This window comes from Osmerus mordax, chromosome 12 (genome assembly GCF_038355195.1).
Source record: "Osmerus mordax isolate fOsmMor3 chromosome 12, fOsmMor3.pri, whole genome shotgun sequence".
In the NCBI taxonomy this organism is placed as follows: Eukaryota; Metazoa; Chordata; class Actinopteri; order Osmeriformes; family Osmeridae; genus Osmerus; species Osmerus mordax.
Window position 1 is genome coordinate 3,316,382 of NC_090061.1, and position 25,532 is coordinate 3,341,913.

Sequence of the window (25,532 nt, forward strand, 5' to 3'; positions counted from 1 at the left end):
GAGAGAGGGAGGGAGTGGTGAGGGCAGGGGTGGTAAAGGGCGGAGGAGGGGGGCTGTGGGTGGTGGGGTGGGGGAGGATATGGCAGGGTGGATGGCAAGGGGGAGGGGGGGCATGCCTTGTTAACAGCCACTGTACCTTTAAACGAGACTCTTCTTCACTGCTCCTGGGGACAGGCAGCTGCCATGTAATTGGAGGGAATTGGATGTAAGACAGTCGGAATAAATGAATAATTGAATTCCATTGTGGCGGGGAGCTGTCATGTTGTGGTAGAGACGCTAATACTGCACGAGGCTGGGGTACTCCAGGAATCCGTGAGGCCTAAACTAAGTACCTCAACTGACTGCTGATGCTAGAAATATTACAGTAAAACACTGTATCTATACACCCACAAAATATGACAAGTAAACCTTTCCAAAACGTTTTGGAAGAGAGTGGGCTGAACGGCACACCTGATATTCCTCGAGACAACGCTGTGACAGCAAAGCCCAGCGTCACTGGGAGGACGGTCGCAAAGTCACGCTGTTCCAGAAGTGATGATCGTGTGGTCCTCGCATCCGCAGACCAGCGTCCGCTGACGGAGGCAGGATCGAGGAGCGCGGGCGACTTGAGTGGTCTGGGAGTGCTGCTCCATTACTGCGTGGCACCGGTCCAATCTTTCAACGCACTGCAGAGCGTTTCTTCCATGGAGGCCTTTGTTCACGTGGCGGCCTTGAACCATGAACACGGTTTCATGCTCAGTTTTGTGTGGATGTGGATCCATAGAAAATGGTCGATAAGAAGTGGGATTATTTATATAGTGCAGTTACATCTCTGTGTTTGACAAAGTTTGAAATGTCGCAGTCAGATAAACAGACTCAGGTTTCTCCCTTATTTCAACAGCGTAGTTTAGGATATTCTAATAGCCTACACGCAAGAACGATACATTGACCATTTTGTGAGATGTTCTCTTTTTGCATGGCTATAAAACATTTATGCAGAATCCCCAGCTGAACTGGTTATCTCTACCGTCGAATGCAGCTCTAAAAAGACTCCTAACATAAGCTGATGGTCTGAGGTCCTTTTGTCTTTGAACTCTTTTGGCTGCAATTCAGGCTGAGCGCCAAGACACTATTAACATAGGGAGTTATTCAATGCAAATATATAGTATTCCATTGACCCTGGTTAACCCTGAAGGTTTTAGAAATACAAACTCCACAGGCTTGCTCAACTGAATCATTCCCCACGAGCAGAGACTGCTACTGAGTCATGAGAAGGTCCGTTCCTGTGTGGGTTCTTGTACGCGTGTGTGAGTTGCTCATGAACAGATACCAGGAGATCGTTTACATCTCACCCTCAGGGAACCGTGCCGAACAATGAAGCCTGAATTATTATTTTTTAACCCCCAGGAAAGTGTCTCTTGCTGATGTCACTAGGGTCTTTCACAAGCTGTCAGAAAGATTGTCTTCACTGCTTCACATGCTTTCCCTGCTAGCTAGCCGTAAATGCTAACAAACGCTGACACCGGTAATGAGATAGTAGCCAGAGGCCTTGTACTGCACATGTGCTGCAGGATGGAGAGCTGCTACCATGGCCTCAGGGAGAGAGTCTGGAAGCAGAGGGCAGGATATTAGAGAGTCAGGGCCGAGAAAGAGAGAGGGCGAGAGGGATTGAGAGAGAAAGAGAGGTTTAGAGAGAGGGAGAGAGAGGGAGGGGAAGAGAGACAGACAGAGAGGATCATGATGGTACAGAATCTGAGAGGGCCGTGAGTTAGGCTGACCTACAGCTGACAAGCATCCAGAGCAACAGTGATTCAAAACCGAGTGAGACCGACTCTCCTGCATGCTCCTCTGGTCCACTCCGTTTGAATAAGCAACTTTCATCAAAATCGAATAATAATGTTTTCATTAAGCAGATGCTTTTCTCCAAAGCGACCTATAGGAGGAGAACTTGACCATGCGGTCTATTGATACCTCTCCCCACATAATGTAACGACCTTCATTATCCATCAACATGAATGGTTTGCCTTCAGCCATTACTGTAATCATGCAGCGTATTCCTGTTTCCTGCAAAACATCCATTTCAATAGGGCTTTGTCATCCCAAAGTTTGGTAATTTGATAGAGGCTGTTATGTTTACAGGGTGATAAATCCAAGTTGGGCTGTCCAATAGGAATCCACGGTTGTTCATTACATCCTTGTCTACCTAGAAACTGCTGAGCAAGTTTCTGACTACTAACGGTCAGTTAATCTCCTATCAATCACGTTTTCTTCACAGAAATATAACAGTTGGGGCAGGAAATGCTGTGTCAGGCTTTTGTCTTCAGACAGGAAGTGCATTAGGGTAATAAGGATCAGACAGGAAGTATATTAGGGTAATGAGGATCTAGGCCTCGAGCCAGAGTGACTTGGATAGATTGTTTCTTAAGTGAAGGAACCGGTTTCAATCTTGGTTCATTAGAGTATTGGAATTCATTGAGGATTTAGATTAAAAGTCTTGTTCCGTTAATTTAGTATCTTAAGAAGCAATATCTATGTGTGCCTTGTTCATCCCTGTACTGTATCCTTTCAATTAATAAACGAACACCACGTCAATACCACCATTTCTGTGAAAGTGAACATAAGATTAATTTACATATATTTACAGCTTTACCCCCTTTAAAAACACATTATAAAAAATACATTTTGAAGCAAAGATTTCCTCAGGTCTATTCACCGTTTGCCAGATGGTCAGACGGAGGTTTCTAAGACAGACCTGGTGACAGATGCGTGGTGTGAAATGACAGGTCACCTGCTTGCACGCCCCTCCTCCTCTCCCTCTCCCCCACCCACACCTCCCTCTCTCTCCTACCCTCCCCCTCTCATCCACCCCCTTCCCCTCTCCTCCCTCTTCCCCTCCCCCTCTTACCGACAGCGTTGTCTTCCCATCATCAGGGCCACCTGCAAACCAACAATCAATAGGGCATGACGTGCATGATGATGGCGGGGTTAGGAGCATTCAGGGCGAGGCGCTGGATGCGGAACAGAAAGGTTAAATCCCTGTTGGTATGATGCGGCCCAGAGGAAGCTTTCTCTCATTCTGTCAAGGAACTGATTCCTCCAGGTTTTACATCTTATAAACAAGGCTCAAAACACAAAAACACCAGTTTAAAGTATAGCATTGTTTTTGTAAGTAAATCAATGAAATATCAAATGTAAGTTACATTTATGAAGCTTACTTATGGCATTTTGTTTTCTCCCAGATCCATAAGTACATTTTATCCATTGGCTTTATTATGTGTCAGGATGCCTTGTCCATCTTCCTGGGGCTGGGGTCCAGTGGCCTTGCTCAGGAGTGCTGTACTTAATGGGGTGAATGATAGTAATGTACTACATAATGTAAACAGTAGTAAACATATTTTATTAGTCTCCCAGCAGCACTGTCATACTTGGATTGGATCACTGCTCAGTGTGTCTATCAGGTAGAATCAAGAGTGAAACCATTTGACGTCCTCATTCCTGATGCCAAAATATAAGGTACTGTGAGGGGATGATCTAATTGAATACTATGTGTTTATCAACTCGTCATCAGGAAGAGCTTGTCATTTTAGACCCCGACAGAGAAGGAATGGACCGACTGTTCCTTGACTCTGACCACTGAAACACTCTACTAAGAACTACGCACTTCTGATCCTTGATCCTCTGCTGTAGCCTACTTAGTTTCCATGCACTATTCATACGTCGCTTTGGATAAAAGCGCCTGCTAACTGAATGAAACGTAACGTAATGTAGCCTAATGTAGAAGTGAGCAAGTCCACTGATTTAATATAACAAGGCAGGATGGCAGTGATACTGACCAATGTCATTTAGCTCAAATGGTTTTAGGGGAATTGTCTCGACTCACAAACCATGTTCACCGACGACTCAAACCCCCGAGCGGAATATCACAGATCATGACTCATCACTCCGTTTGCCACTTGGTGAACACAGCTGTGGGCCTATTCATGTGCGACGGTCGCTGGTTGCGAATGATTTAGGTCCCTCCACATTATAGCGATGGGTGTAGCTCCGTGGGGGAGCGTTTGGCCGCAGATCAAGATTTCTCAAGTTCAAATGGCACTCCTGTAAGTCGCTTTGGATAAAAGCTTTTTGGATGAATAAATACATTATTATGGTTTGTCATCATAGAAAACTCTGTTCTGTACACAATCTCTGGCCTGGCGACTTAGCTGCAACTGGTAGTTCAGTATTTAAACGTATAATTAAATTTTACACTTGAGTAGATTTACATGCTACAAAAAAAAAGTATGAGAGTAAATGTCGTCTTTGTAATGCAGTATTGACTTTTCGATAATGGCGGCATTTAACCATCTGCCTGCGCTCTGTATTGATTGAACAAAGGGATGAAGAACAAGTCTGTTCTTTTATATCAAATAAACCTGCACAGACACCATTCTGCATGGCAGTGTGTTTCATGGTCTCACAAACAGCAGCAGCTGACATCTGATTAGAGTATTTTCTGGTCCTGGTCTTTATAGAGAACTGATGTCTACAGCGACTTTTGCTGCAAACAAATTGCTAGTTGCTGAGTGTTCAAACCAGTATGCAGTTCTTTTATGTGAAAACCCCAACTGTTGACGGCTGGTGGGTGATGACCAGTAATGGATTGATTCACATAAGTGCACCATTTTGAGACTCAATTGCTCGGGAGATGTGAAATTGCGATTTAGATGTAATAATTGCTACAGTATACTGTGCCAGAATAACTGTTACTTCTCAGTCCAGATGGTTGACCACAGCTGAACTGGGTTGAGACTAGACTGGAGGGCTGTGTGCTGTGAATGACCAGCGAAATACAGTATACAGAGTACAAACTCATGCCACAAACTGGTGAAATGTCGCAAGATGTTCAAATGTGGATGGAGTGACTAGAACATGCATTCATTCATCATTCCGGAACACATAAAATTGCCTCTGAACCCAAAACATTCTTCAGCGGTTCTGAGCATTAGCAGCTAGCGGTTCTGAGCATTAGCGGTTCCCAGTGTTAGCAGCTTTGTTAACAGTTAGCGGTTCTGAGCACCAGATTACAGACGTGTGGACGAAGACCTGCTCAGGGTTGTGGGCCTGTGGAGCCACAACCCGGAGCCCGTTTCTCTTGTGAAGAGAGAACACAGATTTACGAGAGGAGTTCATCAATCAGCATGGACGGAGGGAAGGTCCGAATCATAAGCCAAGACTGACAGTCCCAGAATGCCGTACCCTGGCTCTGCTTGGAAGCGGAGGCTGGGGGATCCAAACGCTGTGATAGCAGATGGGCCTGAGCTGGTGACGCACTTGATTGATGCAATACTCCACAACACTATTATATAAAAATGTTCATAAACGACAGTATATGATCTTTTCCTCTCCCCTTTCTCTTTCTCCAGCTGGCCTGAGAGCTCAGTGACAGGGCTATTGTTCAGCCTACCTAATACCCCTGTGATGGGAGAGCAAGGTGGAGGAGATAATGGCTGTGTTGGCACTGGCAGCACTCAATGCATTGCCTTGACATTTTTCCCATGACAGGAAGTCTGTGTTCACAGCCAACTACTGCCACCTGCAGGATGGTCTTCACAACGCAGCTCCACAGTTTGTTAGCAAGGAAGCACACATTTTACATTTTACATGTCATTCATGTGGGCAGACGCTGTTAATCCAGAGCGACATAAAAGTAGTGTATGTAGAAAGTCCAGAAGATCAGATCAGAAGTGCATATCTAAGTGTTTTGGCAGTTTGAGGTTGGTGGTTAGAGTCAACAGGCAGTTTACACTTAATGAATGTCAGCACATCAGCTCTGCATATGTATTATACACTAACATAGACTTACAGCAAAGGTAAGATTGTAAAATAGGAACGTTTTCAGTATTAGAGTAAGTCAGTACTGAATACCAGCTTCTGCAGGGAGTCAACAAGTCGCTAATGCGTCTGCTAAATGACTAAAATGACTAAAATGTAACATAAAACAAACACGATTGAATGAAAAGGTAAATGTCGCCCTCAAGAGGCAGTACTAGTTTGTGCATACATACGTAAAATGAACAAAGATTAAACATACAATAACACATACAAATTGTAACTAAGTACATAGAAATACTACATATAAATAGTAAATAGCAATAGTGCATGGACATAAAAATAATAAATACCATCCATATACCATATCATTCCTTATTAGCAGAATACAGAAAACGCTTTCACCCCTCCATCATGATCTCCTTGACATTTCTTGATTATGATCTGTGTTCTGTCAGTAGCTCTCAGGCCACAATGTTTCTAGCTGTGTAATCTCAGATGTGGCGGCCTCAGCACACTGTTCTGAATCATCCCTGATGCCTTAACGAGCACTGGCACGGAGGTGGGCTGATTTCCTGCGTAACGGCAGAGTAGATGGACGGACGGTTAGCCGGGCTGCGATCTGCCTCTAACGAGCACTATTTTTCGCTGGAAAAGTCCATCCTGTACTTTCCAATCTGTCCTTTTTATCCTTTAGTTTTCAAATACATATTTTTTTCTTCTGAGTGTGTTTGTCTAAGCTCTAATTCTGCATCTCCTACATTTGCGACTGTGAAAAGTCAGTCATCCTTGGCCCTCTGACCCCAATTACTCGTTGGAAAAAAACACAATACAGCGCGCATACAGCATTAGGCCTACATGAAATTGTGTTGGTCTTTACGCACTATTTGAGCCTGCCCTTGCGGCATTATTTATGGTAATTGTGCATAATGACGTTGCGTTTAGCCTACAGATTGACCGGTCATTCTGCACAACACTGTAACATACAGGCTAGGCTAGGGCTACAAAACAGTGGCAGCGGTGGCTAGATTAAAATCAGTTGGCATGGCATTGGCAGCCTAAAAGTTTTTATGTAACATAGCCTACCTTTGATGAGCTTTGTTTTTCTGCACAAAATTAAGTTCTGGTGTAGGTCTTCCTTGGCGATTAACTACAAATTATCATTCAAAGTTAACCTTGAAAACGGTGCATATAACAAATGTGAAACAATGTCCACTAGCGGGAACGTTACATGCGGCTTTCATTGGGAAGTAAATGAACAAGCTAACGTTGTTGGATAGTTTATTAGCTTGATCGCGTTCCCCACAGCGGGCGGAATTTGCCATAAAGTTAGCGATAACAAAGCCCACCCATTTAGAGGGAGGATATGATTGGACAATTTGACTGTCAATGGAAATTAGTCTTTCATTGAATTACTATTAATCGGCCCTCTGTAAATTTATAGCTGGACCACCAATCACAGAGCTGCATAGCATTTTCCTCCCAACAACGGAGGCAACAAATTCTGATAAGGGATTCAAGTTTTTTTTTTTCATCTTCACATTCCAACACAAACTGAATAGGCAGGATTGAAGTGTTTGTTTCAGAAATATTGTCTTCAGATTGTCAAATTATGAATTGATAAAATACAATTAGTACAGATTACTTTTAAAATATACATTTTTAGAATATATTAGGGCCTCTCTGAGGGCCTAGAGGGCCCTGACAATTCCCCACTGCTGATACCGGTGTTCTGTAAGCTCGCACTGGTTGGTAAGGATGTGATGAGAGCGCGCGAAGAGCGAGGACGAGAGAACCTACTAAACTGCCACCTTCTGGCCAAACCAATGTACTACACCATGAATGCAACACAACCACAGCAACATTACTGACCGTGACACTTACAATAATGACAGGGTATCTGTTGTTATGGTTACTTATTTCAGACACTTTGTACAGGCTCATACTATGTAGCCAGCGCAATAGTTTAGAATGGTGAACAGACAGTTTTGCTGGAACTACTTAGTAGGTGTACATTATCACCCGATAACGGAAACCCCTGCAGCCAATCAGAATAGACTATTCACCCAGACTATGGTATAAATTATATTAAACAATGAAGAATGCAGAACTAGAACCTTCAGTGTTCCTTTTAAGACACAACAAAGGAACACTGAATCCTGACAGAGAAACAGGAACTGACTGACTAACTTGACTTCCCATCGTCTGTTTACGTTCACCCGTTCATCTTTCCAGACAGCAGCAGAGGCAGGCAGACACTAGTGGGGGGCATGGGGGAGGGGTGGGGGGGGGCTCTGGAGGTACGTCCGAACAGAACAGGGCCTCCTTGCTTCCTTCCTGCTGTCATCTGAGGAGAGCAGCTCTAATAGGCTGGCACTAACACTCAGTGTTCCTCCTTGCAGGGGTGGGGTTGGGGGTGGAGGGGGTGGCAGGGGTGGGGTTGGGGGTGGAGGGGGTGGCAGGGGTTGCTGGGGGTTGAGGGGCTAGGAAGGGGTGGGGGGGCTAGGAGGCCTGTCAGCTGGCTCCAGCAGCCCCCAGGGGTATGCCTTGATTAATTGAGCTGGCAGATTTATGGCAGGCTGGCAGCCAGTGAAAGGAGGGAGAGGTGGGGTGGTGGGGGGGGGGGGGGGTGAGGAGGGCTCTCCATAATTACGGTGCCTCCAAACTGCATGGGGTAGCCTGCATGTCAGGCATGGCAGGGGCCGATCATTCTCTCCGGGGTGAGTCTGGGGTCTCCCGGCCAGTCACAACTGACTACCAGCCCCAGGGTTGATGTATGGCTAGTGGGCGGCCTTGGTCATACCTCCAGGACCCTCTCCTTGACTCCACATTCTTCTCCCCCCAGTCTGGCGGTCTGCAGGGCCGTCTGGCTCCAGGATGTTGTTGTGTGCTCGGTACTTCATGTGTGTCCTCCGGAGACCGTCCCCTCTGGAGAGCCACTCATGGTCCCCCGGTTTTAATGGACCATCTCCAGGGGCCACGGGGCCCCTGCTCTCTCTCACACACACACACACACACATGCACGTGCTTACACACATGCACACACGCACATACACATACACACTTGCATATGCGTACACATACACAGACACTGCTATATGTGTGTGTGTGTATATATATATATATATATATATATATATATATATATATATATATATATACTGTATGTGTGTATGTATATAAATATATATATATATGTATATACATATGTATAGAGAGAGACAGTAAACACACATGTATATTTACGCGGTATGTATATGTATACTGTCTACACACTGACACCTATACACACACACACACACACACACACAGAGATGCATCTATGTATTTCCACATTTCTCACAACTTTGATTTACGGAGGACATTAATTGCTGTGTTTGAAAACGAGGACATGGTCTAACAAGCTTAAAGCTGTGAGGAGTTAAAGAGTGAAGGCGTTCACATGGCCCTCTGGAGCGTCTTAGAAAGGAGAAAACAGCCCCTGGAGAAATTCCTCGGATTTTTGTGAGTGATTTACTAATGAGGATGCAGAACTGAGAGGAGTACCACACAACGAGAACTCTGAATTTGTTCTCTTGATGACAGTCAAATGTTTGGGTAGAACCAACACATCATCATCCGGTTACAGTAACATTACATTACATTGCCATTGATTCTGGCAAGTTCCACCACTCTGGAGAACACGTATTTCAAAGAGTTTCATATCTTACGATCGAAGGAACATTGTAGATGTTTAGTGTAGATGTTTCTTGTTTATGTAATTTATTTTCCATGTTCTTTGATTAGTAAAAAAAAAGAAGTAAAAAGAAAGCAAGGGAGAATTGTGATTGGCCTAGACTGTGACCTCAAACACAGGGTGAGGTCACACACAAATAAACATGATTTGGAATTAGAATATTAGTTCGGATTCAAATAGACATGATTTGGGATTAGAATATTAGTTCGGATTCAAATAGACATGATTTGGGATTAGAATATTAGTTCGGATTCAGGATCAGTTCTCCAGCAACTTCACCATTTTGTTTCCCCAACTTCAAAGCAGCGCAGGGTCTCTGACAGCCAGCAGGGGGCGCTGCAGGGGCAGGAATCTGTGGACGCAGCAGCCGTGTGCATCTGCAGTCACATGGGAGCCCTTCGCTTCCTCCCTCTCACCCTGGGAAGGATCCAAGTCTGATGTTTAATGGAAAATCTATCCACTTATATCTACTAGACCACTGGGAAGCCTTGGGCTCAGAGAAGGAGAATGAGAGTTGCATGGTGTCCTTTCCTTTGTTGAAAACGGATCCATAGCTCTCTTTCAAACTTTTATTCAAGCAATATGACATGTAAACAGACTACTTCAACCAGCCTTTGAATCCGTTGAATTATACAAACATTTCAGACAGGATTTGCAGGTTTGTCTTCGGGGGAAACAGGAAATGACTTGAGAGATAAACAGGTGATGAATAAAGCATTGTGCCTAACTGCATTGTTCCCTTTCAACTTCCACATCAAAGAGTGGTTCCAGAACAGGAGACTTGTTTCGATGTTCTAGAACAGGAAATGGATCTTATGGTTCTAGAACTGGAGATGGATTTTCCTTACTTCAGCTGTGTTATCTTTGGTGATTGATATCAAACACACACAGAGCATGAATGAAACACAAGCAGCCAAAAGCCCCTTCAAGAACCAACAACATCCACTGCTGCAGGACAATACACAACTGTCTCTGTTGGTCTCCATGCCAACAGGCAGGGGTTGGGGGACTTGCTGTGTTATCAAAATATACACTTTCTGAAAATAGATTCTTCCTTCTGCATATAGTACACACACACACACACACACACACACACACACACACACACACACACACACACACACACACACACACACACACACACACACACACACACACACACACACACTAGTACAAATACATACACATTCTCACACATTTAAAGTTGTGCATGCTCTCACTCATGTACACAATTTGTGCATAGTCCCATTCTGCACAGTTGCTTACTAATAATACCCCCACAAGCCCTTTCTAGAGAACATGTAAGTATGCATAAGCTCACACCCTCACGCAAATATAGACATAGTGAACACATTCACGACACACACACGCATATTGTACTTCAAGGTCAGATAACAACATGCAAACCTTCTGTCCTCCATGACACAGGATAGAATAGAATAAAACTTTCTTATCCAACCAGGATAGAAACAGTTTTTTGGGGGCCTTGCTCATGTTGTCCTACTCATTGCTGATGTACGTTGGTTAAGACAACATGCTGTTTGACAAAAACTCCAAGCTTGCAAGGGTGAAGTACCTGGAGGCTTTCAAGCTGCTGGAGACACATCCTATCGAACAGAAACAGTTTCTAAGTCCCATAGAATCATCCCTGGAAATCCACACCCTGTCTTTCAGAAACACACACAGAGCCGGATGGAACATATTTGTTGGTGAGTCGTTATCGCATCACGATTGTGTGTTTTAGCGGACATGGAAGGGGAACCGACAGGGTTATTGTTTCTGGAACAGTCTGTTTGAAAGACGGAGGCCTTATCTCAGGTTTTCCTGAAGACAGGAAATGACTCGCAGAGGAGTGGGGGGAAAAGACAAGCTTAATCTAATGAACATTCCACACTTGCAGATATTTGTGCTTTTTAGGAGAGGATGGAGAAAGGCTGGACAGGCTTTTATTAACACTTGAAGTTCTGCCATCCCTGTGTGCATACAATATTATTCCAAAATTACTTTTGAAGGAAAGTGTCATTGATATTGAGCAAAGGTTCCATTTATAAAGATTGATGCCTGATTAATTCAGGCATTAATCACCAAAAACGAAATTATCCTTATTTATTGATATCACATACAGCTGTCCTCCCCCCCACAGCCCTCCTACTCCCCACACAGCCCCCCCCCCCCCCCCCGCACACACGCACATCCCCCTCCCTCCCATCCCCCCTCCCCCTCCTCTGAATCAGCAGGCCCAGCCTAACAGAGTGGTTTTTGTGCCACCTGAAAAGCCACCCTTTGACCGTCTTTGATTGATAGTGACAGCTCTAATCCACTCAGATCCCTGTCGTGCCTTCCTCGGACGGCCCACCTCCCCACACTCTCTCAGCCTCTGATTGGACCTTCCTCTCGGTGCTGCTCGGACGGCCCGCCTCCCCACACTCTCTCAGCCTCTGATTGGGCACGTCCATCCACACGGCAGACAGGAAATGGAAACGTCTGCAAACAGGAAGGCATGCAGGAGTCGTCTCTCTGAGGGGGAGATGAGGAAATTCCTCTGGAGTTTTTTTGTTGGATTTTGTATTCACAGCCTATGATTATGTTACATGGCTGTGATCACAAAGAGAGGGTTTGTGTGTAGTGTGTGTGTGTGTAGTGTGTGTGTATGTGTTTGTATGAACAGTTCATGGTGTGGTATGATGTGGCATGATAATGAAATGTAAAAAGATTAACGATGTCTTAAAGCCTTGCAGCTCAACTATAACCTTACACAATAATAACACCTCCTTCTTCATCTACTGTAAACTTTCTAATCAATCACAAAAAGCAGTTTTATTCTGTTGAAAACCATCAAAAAAAGATGGTTTATTCCAGAAGCAACAACCATAAATGAACGGCACTGCTATTAAAAAAAACATCTTCTTTGCCCTAACCGCAATATTCATTCAACCACAATAGCAATTACAGCAATTTGTTAGAAGACTAAAGGCAGGTATGTGGGAATTTCCTACTTCCTCCTTGTGTGAGATAACGACACTATGACTCAGGAATTCAAGGTTACAACTGCACTACACAGTCCCCTCATTACATTTTACATTTACTTTGTATTCATTTTGCAAACGCTTTTATCCAAAGCGACGTACAATTTGTGCAGAAAGTACAGCAGAAACTCCATGATCACAAGTGCATGGTTCCAACAGTGTTTTTCGGTGGTCAGAGTCTAGGAACAGTCTGTATTTACCAGGCACAGTGCAAAGTCACCACATCTCAGCTAGCAGGCACAGAGCAACAATAATACTACATCTACTGGAGTGCAATAATAACATCTCAACCACAATATTACATGGTACAATGCAGCAGCATCCAAGCAGGGTCATATCTGAAGAGCAACATCAAACCGTTTTGTGGGTGCAGTCATTAGGAACCGGAAGAGCAATGTTCACTTTGCTAACTAGTGTCCCTTGCTTAGATGTGGTAAATGGATGATGTTCAAGTCACGTTTCCACAGAGTATGCTTCATGTAAAAACAAAAATCTTGTGACAATTCTGGACAATTCTTTTACTGTTGAATCAGATGGGGAGAGGTTAAATGTGTGTGTGTGTATGTGTGTGTGTGTGTGTGTGCGTGTGTGTGTGCTTGTGTGTGTGTGTGTGTGTGTGTGTGTGAGGCTCTGGACTGTGCCTACCCCCACCAACTGCATGCTAGATGGATGTTATATGAGCTGTCTTCAGCAAAGATATTAAACTGGCGACATTTTGAAAATAAATTGTATTGGCAATAATCCGATAGCGTATCTGGCATTGAATTACACAACATCTGGATAACTGTAAGACCATGTCTATGATTACAGGCTGCTTCAACATGTGGCTCTCTGCTTGCGTTTTAAACACGATGCTCGGAAACGTCTCTTTACTCTCTTTCACAATAATGACTGGTGTTTGAATCCCTGTAGTTTTGACCCTTAACTACTAATAGATTAATGCCTTACCTTTACCACTAGGAGTTGAATACATAACCTTTACCACTAGGAGTTTAATACATAACCTTAACCGCTAGGAGTTTAATACATAATCTTAACCACTAGGATTTTAATACATAACCTTAACCACTAGGATTTTAATACATAACCTTTACCACTAGGAGTTTAATACATAACCTTAACCGCTAGGAGTATAATAGGAGTTGAATGAGCAACCTTAACATGATACAGACTTCTTATCCAGACCCAGAATAGAGGCTGAATGGGAGAGAGGCTAGCCATCTAGATCCAGGGAAGGGACTGGCTGGGAGAGAGGCCGGTTTGATAGAGGCCGGTTTGATAGAGGCTGGTTTGATAGAGGCTAGTTGGATAGAGGCTGGTTTGATAGAGGCTAGTTGGATAGAGGCTGGCTGGAGAGAGGCTGCTAGGAGACCAGGGTGGGGTTCAAAGTGGGCGCTGAAGCAGAACCTTAAACAAGGGCTTAGAGAGGGGGGGACAGGGGGGGGGGGGGACAGGGTGGTGGGGGGTCTGTAGGACGGCTGTCATGGTCATTATCCTTTTTGAATTCATACCCCCCCACCCCCCCCCCAAACACACAAAACACACACACACAGCCACACACACAACTTAGCTTTTTGAAGTAGGGTTCCGAAATATCCTCTGCACACACTTCAAGCCACCTTCTGAAGAGACCCGCTGTGTAGGAGGAGGAACAGCAGGGGGCCAGGGAGGGGAAATCCCAGCACTCTTTCATTTAAGAAATCCTAAATCCCTTTTCTCCCTCTCCTGCACAGAGAGACACTTCATGGAAAGCAGACAATGACTCAGTGGAAGAAGTCACCCCCGACGCCGCTTTTGATCGCAGAACCTCTTTTGTGTCTCCGTGCCTGCACACCTTCTCCTCTCCTCGTGTGAATGCTTTAAGTCAGGAACAATGAGCGTCGGAGGACAAGCTCTTTACCATCTCCAGCCACGCTACATATTAGCTATTCCTAAAAGTCCACTCTGAAGTCCTATGTACTTCTATGCACAAATTACTTCATAGAAATTACTTTATTACAAAATACTTTACCCCCCACTTCCCCCCCCCTCCCCCGTTCATAGTTTTGGATCTTACCGTGAGCTAAATGACTACAATATTCATTTAGAATACTCTTTTGTACCACATTCGGAGGGTATTGATAAGCAAGAATCCTTTAACATCCGATGCACTGGTCTACACTGGTGACGGCCCCCCTCCCCACCCCACCCCACCCCTCGACCCAGCCACCCCACCCCACCGCACCACCACCACCACCACCCCCCCCAGCTGTTTACTATAAGATAGGCCTGGAGATAAACACGGGTCTCAGACAGAACAGTACACCAGCCTTACCTACAGAGGAGACAATGCGCCAGCCTTACCTGGATATGAGGGTGGAGGCAGGTGTCCGTGAGAGAGATGGGAGGCAGGATTCTTTGCACGCACAGGAAACAGAGTTACAAATCAGCACATTGTCCCACAGCTGTGCACTGTGGGAGCCCCGACCTCCAGCCAGCCTCTCTCTCTGTGTGTGTGTGTGTGTGTGTTTGGGGGGGGGTGTCTGTGTGTGGTGTGTGGTGTGTCTGTGTGTATGTGTGTGTGTGTATGCACGTGTGTGTGTAGCTATGCATGTGTACGCATGCGTGTTTCTGTGTATGTCTGAGTGTGCATGTGTGTGAGTGTACTGTACGTGTGTGAACGGGTGTGCATGCTGTGTGTGTGTTTATGCATGTGCATGTGTGTGTACGTATGCGTGTGCATGTGTGTGTGGAATGTAGTCATCCAGAGAAGCTTTTGGACCACTTTAACCACTTCCTCTTTTATCTGAGCCACTCAGGAGTGTGGAGATAAGCGGCTGCTTTGATGGCTCCCTCCTGGCTCTGAACACCAGGGGAAACCCACATGTTGTGCCCTCAAGCTCACTGTCTGGGAAGGCATCTCACTCACTTGTGATCTGAGACCGTCGGCTTGATCAAATCCATCATTAAGTGCTTTTTGTTCGTGCTGCAAAGTCTCAAGACTTCACACTGTGGTTTTGAGGACGGATGTTGTTCCGTTTGGTAGGAATTCAAACCGCTAGCTGTGTACTACCAAATTACAAACCCACTGAGAGAGACTGAATGTGAAATTGCATGGAACTATGCTTCTGTGTTTACATACAACATGGTGACTAACTGAATCTCCACACTAGACTATTTCTTGTTTTGATTTCATCACTGTCTGCCTTGCATAATTCTCAGAAGGTCACACATTTGCACACATGTCATAACATGTCCAGGCGTGTTTTGTACTGTCAGAGTGCTATTGAGTTTGTGTCCAGAATACTAACTGATGAATAAAGAACATGCCTGAAAAAGACACTTAAAGTATAACTAAACTGGCAAATTCAGTTTCACTTTAACAACACAGAAATAAGTCAAATGTCAGACTTGTTATTATATGTTCGACACCCATTTGCACGCATTAGCCTACCTTTAAAGAGTATCCATGTATTTACATTTACATTTTATCCATTTACCGGATGGTTTTATTCAAACCAACATACAAATAGTAAATTATTATTATTATTATGATATTTAATTATAATATTTAAGATGTTAGACAAGGGTATGTCTTCCAGCCGACCCTGTCACCCCCAGACGCCTCCGCCCTGACGCTCCAACCCACATTTACACCCCGGACACCTAAGTCCTCACACCGGTCGTTTCAGAGCCTAATGTTTATTTTCACATCCTGCTTTAATATGGAGTAAATGTTATCAAGAGCAGCTGGGAGGTGGGTCGAAACAGCTGTGACCTTCCGGAATGTGCCGTTTATTTCCAGATCGGCAGTTCTCTTTCGGCCCTAATCAAACTTGGGTTTCTGCTGGTTGGGTTTGTCTCTCTGGTTCCGTCTTGGTGCATACCTGCAGCCTTTCACAACCTCGCTCTGTTGGTTTAGGGACAATAGTCGCTCGCTCTTCCAACAGAGCACCTTTCCCGATAAACACTGTGTTGCAAAGCCTCACGTCGCATTGAAACTACGTTTTTTTTTAACAATTTGTCTGTCAGTCTGTCTGTCTGTGTGTGTATCTAAATGTCTGTATATATTTATGGAGACTCTTGCCTATGTGAGTCTGAGATGGGAGGTTGTTGTTGTGTTTGATTATGCAGTGTCACCGAGGTCGTTCCAGTTGCAGGCTGAGCGTGTGAATGTAAGTGTGTGCTGGTGACAGGGGAATAAAGCCTGTTCTGTTTGTCTCGCTGAGCTGTCAACAGGAAGCAGTTAGTTGTTTATCTGCTCCTCTCACTCTTTGTCAGCGAGCCAGCTTGAAAGCCCTCAGCAGCAGCGTAAAGTTCAGCTCTTGCTTGGGTGTTTTCACACTGCCGTCGGGACTGAAGTGCTTATTGTGACACAGACGCAGTCAAGGCTTGCGTCAGTTAGATGCTGACTCTCGCATTTAAATACATTTTTGTCAGTGTTATTTATATGCGTGGCTGTGGCGTGTGTCTCCGCATGCAGGTGTGTGTGTGTGTGTGGTGTGTTTGCATGTGTGCCTGTGTGTGTTTGTACACATGGTGTGTTTGTGTATGTGTGTGCACGTCGGTGTCAAACTGCTTGGGTTTCTCAGCCCTCCACTTCCTGTCCTTCAGTAAACGTGTCAGAGCGCTCCAGGTACCAGCTGTCATCGCCAACGTCTACCTTGACAGCCCTGAGACTCAACATCCGGACTACAGTTCCCAGGGAGCTTTGCACCAGGACGGGAGAAGGCAGAAGAAAGCTAGAGGGCTGTCAGAGCTGTAAACGGTGATTCTCCTTCACTTCCCTCCCTTGTTCCGGAATCTTAAGCCGTGCTGAATGGAGTCCAAAGCCCAGCGTGTTGGGCCCTGCCACCAGGAAAGAGCCCGGTTTTTGATTTCTTGGCTGGCGGTTGTTTGGAGTGGTGTTGATAGCGCTTCACATGTCACATTGTGGCTTTAGAGCAACCGACGCAGCTACATGTACACCCTGAAGTCTCTACAGACAGACACAGGGGGAAGTTAAGGAGTGTTACTTGTCAGCTTAGTGCATGCCCTTGGCCTTTTATGAACTTGTCACATTAATGAAATATTAACGCATGTTAGGATTGCTCAATTTCCAGTTCAACTTTTCAACTCTGTCAGGCTCCAATCATGATGTCAGAGTTAAATAGAGCATTGAAGTCAGTCAGAGGCTGCAGAGGGTTTAAAAACACAAACACAGATTCACCAAACTAATATTGTTCTTAATGTTTCCGTTGGGTTGTGAAAGTGAAGGACTTCTTGCACCTCTCCTTGAAGGAACAGCTCAACATTTACTCTGTTATCTAACTGTTATCTAACACTACACCACTAAGACAAATTAAGACACAGTATTGACTGTGATGACTGCTTAAAAGATCACTCATAATCTCAAGCCTGTCCTAGTATTCATTCTTAATATCACTACTTGTTTGTCTGCAATATGTATCCCTATTGAGTGAACACTGTGAAGAAAGGAGTTGTATTTAAAGTGTCTAGTTTTAAGCTACTGTCTTCCATTTACATGTCGGTTCATGCTGCTACTAGATCAGTCCCATGAATAAAGCCAACCAATCGGAGTTGTTCCTGAGACTGAAGCCAGCCTATCACGGTTGTCTATTATAAAGACAGCCAATAAGAGTTGTTCCTCTGATATCACACAGGTGGTCTGAGATGTGTCCCCACATGGCATTTCTTCTCACCAGGAGCCTTGTCAATCACAGCAGACACCATCATCAGGAGATGAGAGGAGAGGGCGGAGGGGAGGGGAGGGAGGGAGGGGAGAGGGGGAGCGCTGAGGCCCACTGGGGAAGGAAGCTTCTCTCCTCCCACCGCCCTCCCTCCCTTCCACCCTCCGCAAACCCACCTCCCCATCCTCTCCCCTCTCCCCCCTCCCAACTCACTCCTCAGAGCAGAGAACCAGCATAGCTGTTATAACCCCCACCCCCCCTCCCCACCCCCCCCTCCCCCCTCCCCATCCCCCACACTCCCCCACCCTCCCCCATCACCCCCCTCCCTCCCCCCCTCCCCTCCCCACCCCCCACCCCCCACCCTCCCCCATCCCCCCCCCCCTCCCCTCCCACCCCCCACCCTCCCCCATCCCCTGACCATTACGCAGAGGCTGGAAAAAAGACTCACCCAGTGTATCATGAACACGTCCGGGCTGCGCGGAGACAAAACACAGTGCAGCTTTCACACATTAAGAGCTCCGTCCTCGGGCCTCTGGCGTCTGAGCGCCGGGTTGGGGGCTGCAATCCCAGAAGGCCCGGCTGCAGCTGCTCTGGCTCCGCCCTGGAGACGGAGATGGGCTCGGTAACCATATCCTCTTCAGACACGAGGAGAAACCTTCTCCCTCAGGCTCAGAGCTCACACAGAAGACGATGGGAAACTACAGCGATGGTCTCCCCACGGCTTCCAACTAGGATGCTCTGCTTTCATTTATCTTGGTGGACGGATTTCAAGCTGAGACTTGAGATGTACAAATTCTATACGTGTTTCCATGTGCCAACAAATACTTTTGAACGTGGGATGACATCTTATATGCAGCTCATGTGGCACCTGCGTCGCAGCTAATCGACAGAGCGTTCTGTTTCTGAGGCCCTTGAGGATCCTGTCCCTGAAATCACCACAGATCCAGAAGACAGTAGTGTGAGGGACTGCCCCCCTCTGCTCCCCTGAGCCCCCTCACACACACACACAACCAACCACATTCACACACACACACACAACCACACGCACACACAGCCACACACACACACAACCACATGCACACACACATAGTCGCACACACACACATTTACACATACACACACAGACTCATAAAAACACAGTCACACACACACTCATCAGCTAATGCTGAACATCTGGAGGGATTAGCTGTGTCAGACCAATCAGAGACGAGCTGACAGATCCAGTGAGATGCCATTCTGCAGCTGCGCCCAGTGTTCACGTCCCACTGGACTCCCTCAGACACACACACACATACACATACAGACACATACACAGCCCAGCAAGATCACTGGAGAGGAAACTGAGAGGAAGAGGAGTGGGAAGAGGGGGGGAAGAGGGGGGGAAGAGGGGGGGAAGACAGGTGGGTTTGAGAGAAATAGAAAGAGAGAAATTAGACAAAGCGGGGGATAGAGAGAGCGGGATACAGCAAGAGAGTGCATGAGAGAGATGGAGAAAGAAAGAGAAACAGAGAGAGGGAGAGAGAAAGAGAGAGAAAGAGAGAGGGAGAGAGAGAGAGAGAGAGAGAGAGAGAGAGAGAGAGAGAGAGAGAGAGAGAGAGAGAGAAAGAGAGGGGGGTGGGGGTGGGGAGAAAGAGAGAGAGAGAGAGAGAGAGAGAGAGAGAGAGAGAGAGAGAGAGAGAGAGAGAGAGAGAGAGAGAGAGAGAGAGAGAGAGAGAGAGAGAGAGAGAGAGAGAGAAAGAAAGAAATCTTTTCCAGTATCTTCACTGCTGGTTAGTGAAGCATCTCCAGAGCTCTCTCCTTCCAGTGCTGTTGTGTGTCGGGAGCCGGTCTGAGCCCAGCGTTGAGGCAGCACTGGGACTGCTCTGTGTACTCAGACCAGGCTGGGCCAGAGACTGACTCACAACAGCTGCTCCGCAGACAGGAGAGCAACCTCTGCTCCAGGCAGGATATTTGAAAAACATTGTTTTGGCCTGATCAGGTCGCGACCTTGAATACATGTATTTCCTGATGTGTAGATTAGGATGCTAAGAAGCACAGGTTCTGAGTCTGGAGTTTTCCATCACAGCTGTTGGCTGCTGGCTAGGTGGGTGAAGGAAGCACTGGCTACCATGTAACCATGGCTACCACATGACTACCACTACCATGTAACCATGGTACATGGTAGTGGCAAATGGTAGATGGCAAAAGTACACACATCCATCAAGTAAAAGTACAGATACAGAGGTTGAAGTGCTGACTACACTTTTTCACTCAAGTTAAAGTAAAGAAGTGAGGGCTCTGACATACTGTACACATCAGTAAAAAGTAGCGAGACCCTAACCCTAACCCTACTACTACCTGTTGGACCTCACATCATATTAATACATTAATACAAAATATGTTTTTAACCTTTCAAAACTTAGAAAAATCTTTTATTCAAAACTATTTTTCCAAACCTTTTCAAAACATTTTTTCAAAACCTTCTCTTCAAACCTTTTTTTCGTTTTTTTTCAAAAGTTGTAAAAAGAAAAAGTTTGGGAAAAAATCTAAAAAAGTTTTGAAAAATAAGAAAAAAAGTTTTGGAAAAACAAAAAAAAGTTTTGAAAATATAAAGAAATGTTTTGATAAAAACGTTTTGGAAAAAAGGTTGAATTTATGTTGAATCTTATTTTTTTAAACTTTTTATTCAATACTTTGTATTCAAATTTGAAAATGTTTGTTCAATCTTGTGTAATTACATTTATTCACAAACTGTTCAAAGTGCAGGGTGGTGCGTTGGTTCCATTGTTCTATCGCTGGCAACACACATACACACACATACACACACACACACACACACACACATACACACCTACACATGAACACACACACACATGTAAACACACACATACAGACACTTGCTGTGGCACAGACACCTGTAGGTTGGTTGTAATAAAACCAAGTGTAGTTATCGTCAGATGAGGGCCGATTTCCTGCTGGGATCATCTGGCTGCTATTGAGCATAATTAGCTGAAGAAATGATCCAGAGTGTGGAATGTGCTTGCTTGAGAGAGCAGGGGAAAACCTCCAGAGGATGGTTCTCAGTTTCTGATTAATGACACAGAACGTGCCCTACCTCCTCCCAACCTGCCCCACCCCCAACCTGCCCCTTACCTACCCCCCCACAAGCTGCCCCACCCTCACCCCCAACCTACCATCCCCCATACCTGCCCCCTAAAACCTGCCACCCCACCCTCTTCTCTTGCTCCTTGCTCTCTACTTTTCCAGTGTATCAAATGTTTCACGTAAACATTTACTCAACACTTTTACTCAAAATTCATAAAGTTCTTCATTTTCCATCCCTGAAAACTTGCCAGCGTGAGAAGGTTCCGTGCGAGCAGGCTGGCTGGCCTGCTGAGTGGTCCAGCTGTGGGGGCAGTGGTGGCAGGGCTGGTATGGCAGCTTTAACCGCCAAGCTCGAAGGAGACATGAGAGTGGGATACAGCAGGCGGGGGATGTCTGGAGGGGCAGGGTGGCACATGGAGAACAGCACAGTCACATCTCTCCCTGACCAAGCCTCTCTCCCCCCTCTCTACCCCTCACAGATTTATCCATGACCCTCCTCCCTTCCCTCTACCCTACCATCCACCATGCTCTCCTCTCCCCCTCCACCCCCCTCCCTCCTTCTGCCCTCCACTCCCACTTCCTGATGATGACAAGTCGGTTCCTCTGCTTACATTCCTTCCAACCCCCCCTCTACTCTCCCCCCTCTCCCACCTCCAATGTCCTCCACATGTCTTCCTCTACCCTGCAACCCCCCTGCTTCCCCACACCACCACTCCTCCTCTTTCCTCCCTCCCCCCCTCCCTCCCTCCCTCCCTTCCTCCTCCTCCTCCTCCCCCTCCATCCCAGCATGCCTACCATTTCCTCCTCTAGTCTAGTTTCTAACAACTCCTCCTTTCTGATGCTTCATCTCACCTGGAGGTGAGAAAACACACACACACAAGCACACACATACACACACATATACACACGCAAGCACAGACACACACCAGCACACACAGACCCAAGCACACATATACGCGCAAACATTATGAAAGTAAAAACAAAATCCAGAAAAATCTAAATTATATATCTGAGATATGTGTGGGGCCATACTATCTATATGGGACTGGTCTAGTGTGTGTAGGAACCTGCAGCTATATATAACGTGTGCAGTGTGTGTGGTATGCCGCGAGCGTTCCCAGCTGGGGGGAGAGGAGCGCAGGGTCAGTCTCGTCAGGACATGTGGTCCGTAATGCAAGCAGAACTCTTCATGGGGCCTTCAACCTGCAAACGTTACAGCGACGTCGCTCATGCTCTGGAAACAAATTGCGTTGGTTGTATATACGGCCCATAAAGTGGGCGGCCAGCCTTCAGTGCACGTGCGGTAAAGCATGGGAGAGTGTCTCTGAAAGAGCTGTCCGTGTCTGGCTGCCCCACGCCATGTCTGTAAACTGACTGTCTGTACATGAACGAGAGAGAGGGCAGGGGGGAGAGGAGCGAGAGAATGATATAGACAGACAGACAGATACATAGATACGTAGATACATAGATAGAGGACTTAGTGCTCTGAATGACAGGGACGTCCTCACGCACAACACCCTCATGATGTTCTTACAAGCCGCCAGCAGGGATGAGTGAGAGGCCGAGGAAGCAGCACGCCGGGGGGGGGGGCTGAAGCACCCGCTTCCAGTCGCAGTCCTGCTGTCACAGGGTCAGAGTCGCTTCCAGAATGGCAGAATGGCAACCTTCGTCCCAGAGACGAAGGTTGCCTTTCCCCACGGATGTGGCCTCAGATCTACAGCCCCCATGCAACTATGGGAGGGGCGGGGGGGGGGGGGGAGGGGGTCTCGGTGGGGGGCGGGGGAGGGGGACACAGACAAAGCCTTTCAGCGTCTCTCCCAGGGAGGCTGTACCCTGGAATGTTGCAGGTGTTCCTGTGTTTGGGCAGTCCGGACATGCGGTCGAGCATGATAAAGTGGGCTTTTTAACACAAATTTAGATTTTTGGCAAAGCTACATAAAACAATATACTGAATTGAAACATTCCCTTACACCCAGGGAGTTTCTTTTGACATGTGAATGGAGAGTTTGGTCGTGGAGGGAATGTTTCACATTTTACCTTTACGTGTTTTAAGAACGCTGTGATCTACGGAAAATGAGTAAGAACAACTCAAAGTTGGATTTGAAGTTGCTTCTGTCAACAGCTTGTGATAGAAGCACGAGTCCTCCCCTCTTCAACCACAGTCCCACAGGAGGACGATCTCTCCCTGGCTAGTTGAGCGATTACATGAAAGCTTTGATGTGAATTGACTTCAAAGTGTCATTCAACATTCGACCTGTGGATTTCCCCTCTTGACTGTAATCAGTATGAACATCACAGGAGCTCCCTCTCAGAGAGATCCTTCCCAGAAGACAGGATCTTCTCCTATGAAATTATCACCGCCAGCACACTGTAGCATTACAACTTCAAAACACTTTTCCTGAAAGAACGACCTCAAAACACCTCCTGAGTCTTCGCTGTAAAGCTGAGTCAAAAGTAACCCTCAAAGGAGTGGCTTAGCATGTCAGTGGGTTTCATCCCTGTATTTCACTCTCGTTCCTGTACTTACAATAGTTTTGCACCTTAACTTCCCTTTGTTTAGCTTCAAAAGGAAGTGACCTGGAACAATTGGCTTAAAATGAAGACTTAATTTGTTCCCTCGTCAGTGCTTTGTACGTGCTTCGGAGGAAAAGTAATTTCTTCCCTGAACAAGGATGTGGTCCCAAAGCTCTGAATGCTGTTTCTAAACTAGACTGTATTACCATTAGTGGAGTAGAAACGGATATCCATTTGAGATGGTTATACACAAGTTAACCTGAGATTATGTTGGTCTTGGGAGGCTGTTGAAATGAGAATATGAAAACTGTCTAAGAGTTTCTTGGTGTTGGGTTACCCTCAGTGTGTATGTAACCCCTCTTCCTTTTCCAGTCTGAAGGTCAAAGGTCAGGAGGTGGGCCTAAGCAGGGAGACAAACATGATTACTATATCCCAATCAGAAATAACATTTAGAATAAAATACTGCTAAATAACTGTTGTGTTTTGTTTTGTAAGGCTATGGTGAGATTTGTTTTACAACTTTTTCACAACTAAAAAATGTTGTATTAGAAGTACAATCTGAATAGTACCAGTCAAATCTCCACATCTGGGTATAAAACAGCTATCAACTGCCAGGCCCTGGAAGAACATATTTTTCCAAACACTGTTTGCATAAATCTCATTTACAGGGTGAAGATGGCGCTGCCCGCGTCCTGCATTAGTTTAAGTGTCCATCTCTCTCACATGTTTAATACGACGCTCTCTTCCTGCCCCGCACTTTCACGACTACCACCCACCATGGGGCCTGTAGTCTTTCCTTCCTCCCTCCTCCTTCCACACTCTCCCGTCCTCCCCTTTATTTGTAGTCCTCGCCGTAAACAAACCTCACAGCAATAGAGAAGGGGTCATATAAAGGAGCCAGGAGTCTTTTTATATCCGTTTACTGTTAGTGTTAGCCGGGCTTTATGACTCCGCCGGCTCCAGTGACGAGGGGATGCGGGCCGGGAGGAGAACAGGCCGTCTCCTCCAAAGCCATTTACCGTCTCGTAACCTTGAAGCTTTTTCCTTTTACTGCCTTTATATTGTGTCTGGGAGTGAGACCCTGTGTAGGCCCTCACGGTAATGAGACTGGCTTCGAAAGACTTCAAATATATACTCATATACTCCAGGGTGTTGGAGCGTGGTGGTGGTGGTGGTTGGGGGGGTGAGGCGATGGGGGGGGGGGGGGTTAGGGTTCTAACACTTTTTATGTGTTTCATACATGTTCATGGAGTCTTAACACGTAACAGATACTGTTTACCGAAACATAAATCATTTTAAAATGAGGTACTAAACTGTATCTTTATAATACATGTCATGCTGATTATTCCTTTTTCTTTATGTATCACTCAAAACAAGAACCAACAATAACACAACCATTCGTCCGATCTTTTAAATATAAGTACTTTGGATGAAAGCATCTGCCAATTTATTAAAATGTGAAAACAATTACTGGGTAGGTATTTGCCAACACTACAATTTATGAGAACCTTTCTAGTCCTACTACCTCTCTTACTCTTTCTATGTCTCTTTCTCTCTCTCTCTCTCTCTCTCTCTCTCTCTCTCTCTCTCTCTACCCCCCCTTCTCTCTCTAACTCCCTCTCTCTCTCTCTAACTCTATCTCTTTTACTTAGAATTTTCTCAAAATGTGCAGCAACAGCTCAGCCCTGAGACGATAACCCTTGAAGCCTGTTA